The sequence below is a fragment of the Rhipicephalus sanguineus genome, chromosome 7 (assembly GCF_013339695.2).
Source record: "Rhipicephalus sanguineus isolate Rsan-2018 chromosome 7, BIME_Rsan_1.4, whole genome shotgun sequence".
Classification (NCBI taxonomy): Eukaryota; Metazoa; Arthropoda; class Arachnida; order Ixodida; family Ixodidae; genus Rhipicephalus; species Rhipicephalus sanguineus.
The window spans coordinates 4,682,168-4,688,167 of record NC_051182.1 but is presented as its reverse complement, the minus strand read 5'-3'; positions in this window follow the sequence as shown (position 1 = coordinate 4,688,167).

Below are 6,000 nucleotides of genomic sequence, written 5' to 3'. Positions count from 1 at the left end.
TATATTTCAAATCACGAAAATAGCGAAAGCAACAATCAAAGGCAGATACAGGACCAGACCAACCAAGTGCAGTAAAGAATGTTTGCGAAGAAAAATGCAGGATTCATGCACACGTGAACCAAACCATTTTAAGCATGTAGCTGATATCAGTTTGCCCATTTATTACGCAAGGTTAACACCGCCAGAAGTTACCCTTGCATGTGCATTCGTAATACCGGCCGGAAACTTACGCTGCAAGTGCATAATGTGTTCTTCAGATGCCGCTTGTCACGTTTGATTTTTACTGTCCAAAGAAACCTCGTATCTTCTAAAACGATACAGCTCCCAGCGTTTCTGGAATGACTGGTGGACTGCAGCACGCAACACCCGGCCATGGTGACGGTAGCGAGCGCTTAAAACTGGAGGGAAACGAGCGCCGACCTAAAAACCGCACGCGCGCCACGCATAAGAGACCGGGCGGGGGATTCAAAATGGCGGCCACGCTGCCGCCAAGGCCGAAGAGGCGGCACCTGCCCTTTCAAAAGCTGACACCACTCTAAGCGGGGGCGCGCGCATCGAGGCACTCTAGTTGGGACTAGAGTTACTGTACCCAACCCTGCCTAAAGGTAGCATATACAGTAACTCTCGTTGAGACCCCGCCGCTAGGAAGGCTGGGACGGCGACGGGGGCTTCGGGGGGAGAGAGAAAGACATGGCGGAACAATAAACGTATCGTTCGTTCTCTCATTTGAAACCTGACGTCTCTCGGTCTTCCTCTAACCCCTTGACAACACGACACCCTTTGACACGCCTGCCTATAAAAGTGCCGAGAAAATATGGTACGCATTTTTGATTTATCAGTAAAGGGTTTTATTAAAAGTTCGGTCACCAATACATAGTTTTCACGGACGTCAGGCGACGTCACCACAGCCACTTCCGCTTTGCTCAGTCGCCATGTTCGGGAACCTTTCGAGACGCGGCTAACCCGGCTACCGTGTTGCGGCAGCTGGCGCGCACATTTCGCAGTGTTGTACTTAGCGCCACAGCCATGACGATTTGTGCGATGTTCGGCTGTCGTAGCAGAAGCAAGACTTCTGCGAAACCGACCCACTGAGAGTCAGGCACCGGCATGTTTTGTTTGCCAAAGGTTATCACCAAGCAGTGCGAGAGAACGCGGGCTCTCTCAGAAAGGCGCCGGAACGTTTGTCTGACCCGCATAAATCGGAAAGACTTGAAGAACTTGGACGACATTCGCATCTGTGGTCGCCACTTTATTACAGGTAAAACTTTAATTGCAGTAATTTAAACGGACTTCTTTTTCTTTTCAATTACTTTGATAAAGCTATCGCTACTTACGGCTGCGAGTCGCGCGCCGCCGATTTCTCAAGCTCCTAAGATTATGGGGCAGTTTGCATCTTTCCGTACGCGCAATGCCACTTGATAAGCTACTAGCCTGTTCGCGAATTTGCAGGCAAACCATCTCAACTGATGGATGAAACGAATCCGGTCTGGGCGCCCACACTTCACCTAGGATACCTAAGTGAATGAGGTGCGACTTCAACATTGTCTGCGCGGTACGCCCGACGCAAGGTACGTGCCGCGAAAAAAGCGGTAGCCACTGCAGCGAGTGTCACATCCTGTGAAGTATCTGGGGACGGAGAGCCTTCAACTGACTGCGACGGGCCTGAAGCGCGCACACTCGCAAGAAGCTGTTTACACACTCACCTAGGCCAACACGACGACACGTTGTGACGGCAACTTCCCACTCGTAAAATAATTGTGCGCATCTAAGGACTTGTAAGACTTCATTTGCTGCAAAGAAATGTAGCTGGTTGACAGTACCAGGTAGTTTATAATATCCACGTGCGTCGTTGGTGGCAGTACCGCAGTACCTCGGCATCCGTGGCCGCGTCTCTTCCTATGCGCAGCGTATACGGGTCCACACCGCTGCACATGGCAATTTTCGCTTCATAACGCACTCTGGTGGGTCCTACGAGCTCGTCGAAGTAACCGGGACAAAAATTCCATTTCGTGCACAAGTGTCGCCTGCGAAAATGCCGCCGGAACGTGCGCTGATGCAACCGCACGCTGGCTTTGCTGTGCTACGGCGTGTGCTCGTAGGCGCCCGGTGATGGCGGCGACTGCCCAACAAAAGTCCCGCACGCCGGATACGACGTCACGTGAAAACTATGTATAAGCAACTTCATTACTCGCCCAGAAAAGAACCTTTGGCAGAAAGATTCGTAACCGCAGCTTCGCACAAGATGTAGTGGTAGAAAATGGTATTTGCTACCATCTGAGAATTACTTTCGGCCATCTTGAATTGAATTCACTGGCATAATTACAGCTTCCCGTGCCAGCGTTAGCCTACTCTCTCCTGTCTGGTGCATGTTTTAACAAAGTAAAGCATAATAATAAAAAAATCAGATACCACGCACTGCGGGAATCGACTTAACGCGATGCAGTCAACGAGTAGCAGCCTACGGGACCTTTTCGCTTTGAGCTAAGAGTTACGAGGTGGATCGATGTCTTTGTGTCAATTGACAAATAAATCTATAGTCTCCCACTTACAGATCTTCATTATGATATCGCGGTGTCGGCACGAAGAGACTAAAGTTACATTAAATGCTTGAATATGGTAGTTGGACTCCCCTTATCTCTCTCTCTCTCTCTCTCTCTCTATATATATATATATATATATATATATATATATATATATATATATATATATATATATATATATATATATATATATATATATATATATTCTAAACGAGATTTATTGATGTATTGGGCGTCGAGCTTATCGTTGGTCGCGTAATGCACCGAGCACAGTCCGCTAGCGCGAGGCTCTGCTGCACCCTCGATGCTGCTGCTTGTGCGCCGGAGTACTTCGTCTTCGTTTCAATGGCCCCGGGGAAAAAAAGAGCCATCCTGGCGACTTAGGCGTCTGCAGGGACCGTAGAATCATGATAGGGTTTGAGTCTCTGGACGTGTACCAGCTCGCGGTTACGACGCCGCAGGTCAGACGGCGGCGTGAGAGGTTCAATAAGGTAGTTGACTGGAGAAGTCTGTTCGAGAACGCGGTATGGCCCATCGTACTTGGGAAGAAATTTGGAAGAGAGCCCTGGTGTGCGATGCGGCACTGACAGCCACACAAGGGCACCCGGGAGAAAAACGGGAGTTCTAGGCATCGTAGATGGCTTTTTGGCGGTTCTGGTCATCGGAGGTAAAGTGGCAGGCCAGCTGGCGACATTCTTCTGCGTGTCTGGCGGATTCCAAGATCGGCGGGCACTCGGACGCGTCCGGTCGATAGGGAAGAATGGTGTCAATGGTGTGGGAAGGGTGACGGCCATAAACGAGGTAAAAAGGGGAGGAACCAGTTGTAGCTTGCGTCGAGGAATTGTAGGCGTAGGTTACGAACGGAAGAACTAGGTCCCAATTCGAGTGATCAGGTGTGACGTACATAGCGAACATGTCACACATGTCACCAAGAGTGCGTTTAAAGCGCTCTGTAGTGCCATTGGTCTGCGGATGGTAAGCGGTGCATGTGCGGTGTACAATATCACATTCAGCGAGTAATTTTTCAACGACCTCTGATAAGAAGACGCGGCCACGGTCGCTGAGAAGTTCTTGAGGACCTCCATGACGCAGCACAAAATGGTGCAGTATGAAAGAGGCGACCTCTTGTGCTGTGGCAGTTTGAAGAGCAGCAGTCTCTGTATAGCGTGTTAAGTGGTCGACTGCAACTATTATCCACCTGTTGCCGGTAGGAGTCAATGGAAGCGGCCCATAGAGATCTATACCGACCCTATCGAAGGGTCGGGAAGGGCATGGCAAAGGTTCACCGGCAGAGATGTGTGGTAGAGATTTTCGGCGCTGACATTCACGGCAAGAGCGGACGAAGTTGCGGACGAAAGTATACATGCCACGCCAGTAGTAACGGTGTCTAAGTCTTTCGTACGTTTTGAAAACTCCTGCGTGGCCACACTGTGGGTCAGCGTGGAAAGAGGAACAGATCTCCGACCTCAAGGCCCGCGGTACGACGAGCAACCACGTGCGTCCCTCTGGTGCATAGTTGCGTCGATAGAGGAGCTTGTCACGAATCGCAAAGTGCGGGACTTGGCGCCGGAGCATTCGCGACGCTGGGACTTGAGAAGGATCGGAGAGGAGGTCTAGCAGAGACGCAGTCCACGGGTCATTGCGCTGTTCGGCAGCAATGCTGTCAAAGTCGAGAGATGATAATGTGCTCTCCCACGTGGAATCAACAGTGGCTTCCAGCGAGAGAGGGAAACGGGAAAGCGCGTCAGCGTCAGCGTGCTTCCGTCCTGAGCGATAAACCACGCGTATATCGTAATCTTGAATTTTCAACGCCCAGCGAGCAAGGAGGCCGGATGGGTCTTTTAACGTCGAAAGCCAGCACAGCGCGTGGTGGTCAGTCACGACGTCAAAAGAACGGCCATACAAATATGGGCGAAACTTGCCAAGCGCCCACACGATGGCCAAACACTCCTTTTCTGTGACGCTGCAGTTACTATCAGCCTTGGTGAGCGTGCGACTTGCGTATGCCACGACGTATTCTGTGTGGCCAGGTTGACGCTGTACAAGCACAGCACCCAGGCCTACACCGCTGGCGTCGGTATGGAGCTCAGTTGGAGCTTGAGGGTCAAAATGGCGAAGAATGGGTGGCGTCGTGAGAAGCCGTCGCAAGGTGGTGAAAGCCTCGTCGCAGGCAAGAGACCACGATGAAAGATCTTTAGTGTCGCCAAGGAGTTGTGTGAGAGGCGATATATTTGACGCAAAGTATCGAACAAATCGCCGGAAAATAAGAACATAGGCCAACATAGGCCATCACATAGGAAACTGCGAAGTTCTTTGATGCTAGTAGGTTTAGGAAACGCAGTAACGGCGCGTAATTTCTCGGGATCCGGGAGGATGCCGTCCTTGGACACAACGTGGCCTAGAATGGTCAGTTGACGCATGGCAAATCGACATTTTTAAGGTTTAACTGCAAACCCGCGTTGGTCAAGCAACTAAGGACGTGCTGAAGGCGGCGCAAGTGTGTTGCGAAGTCAGGGGCGAAGACCACGATGTCATCGAGGTAGCATAGGCAGATGTTCCATTTAAGGCCACGCAGAACGTTGTCCATCATTCTTTCGAACGTAACAGGCACGTTGCAAAGTCCAAAAGGCATGACGGTGAATTCATGCAAGCCTCTGGCGTGACAAAAGCGGTTTTGGGGCCATCGGCCTCCGCCATCAGCACCTGCCAGTAGCCTGACCGCAAGTCTAGCGAGGAAAAGAACTCGGCACCCTGTAAAGAGTCCAGAGCATCGTCATTGCGCGGCAGTGGAAAGACATCCTTAAGCGTGATCTTCTTTAATCGCCGGAAATCGACACAGAAGCGGATGGAACCGTCTTTCTTTGTGACAAGTACCACCGGAGACGCCCATGGGCTCTGTTAAGGTCGAATGACACCTCGGCGGAGCATGTCGTCCACCTGGTCAGCGATGACACGGCGTTCTGTAGCGGACACGCGATATGGACGTTGCCGCAGCGGTGAGTGAGAACCAGTGTCGATGTGGTGTTCGACTGCTAAGGCACGACCTAGCGATGTTTGTGCAACGTCGAAAGAAGGGCGGTAGTGCTGAAGAATGGTAAGGAGCTCTGATCGCTGCGCAGGTGTCAAATCTTCGGCGATGAACGGTCGGAATACATCTGTAGATGCTGGGTCAGGCGTGGAGAGGACACCCATTTCACAGACGGCCGTCGAAGGCACCTCATCAGGGACGGAGATGATTTGTTGACCGTCTCGACGTGGCCAAGGCACTCGTGACAAAGCAATGATAGCGGCGATGAATGATGGTTGTAAATGGACATTGTGGCGAAACCTGCGACAAGGTCAAGAGCAGCAAAGGGCAACGGAAGGGCTCTTCGGGTAACGAAGATCTGAGAGGGCGTGAAGAAGACCGTCCCGTCGGATATGGAGCTGCACGAGACTGGTACGGCTGCCGAAGAGTACG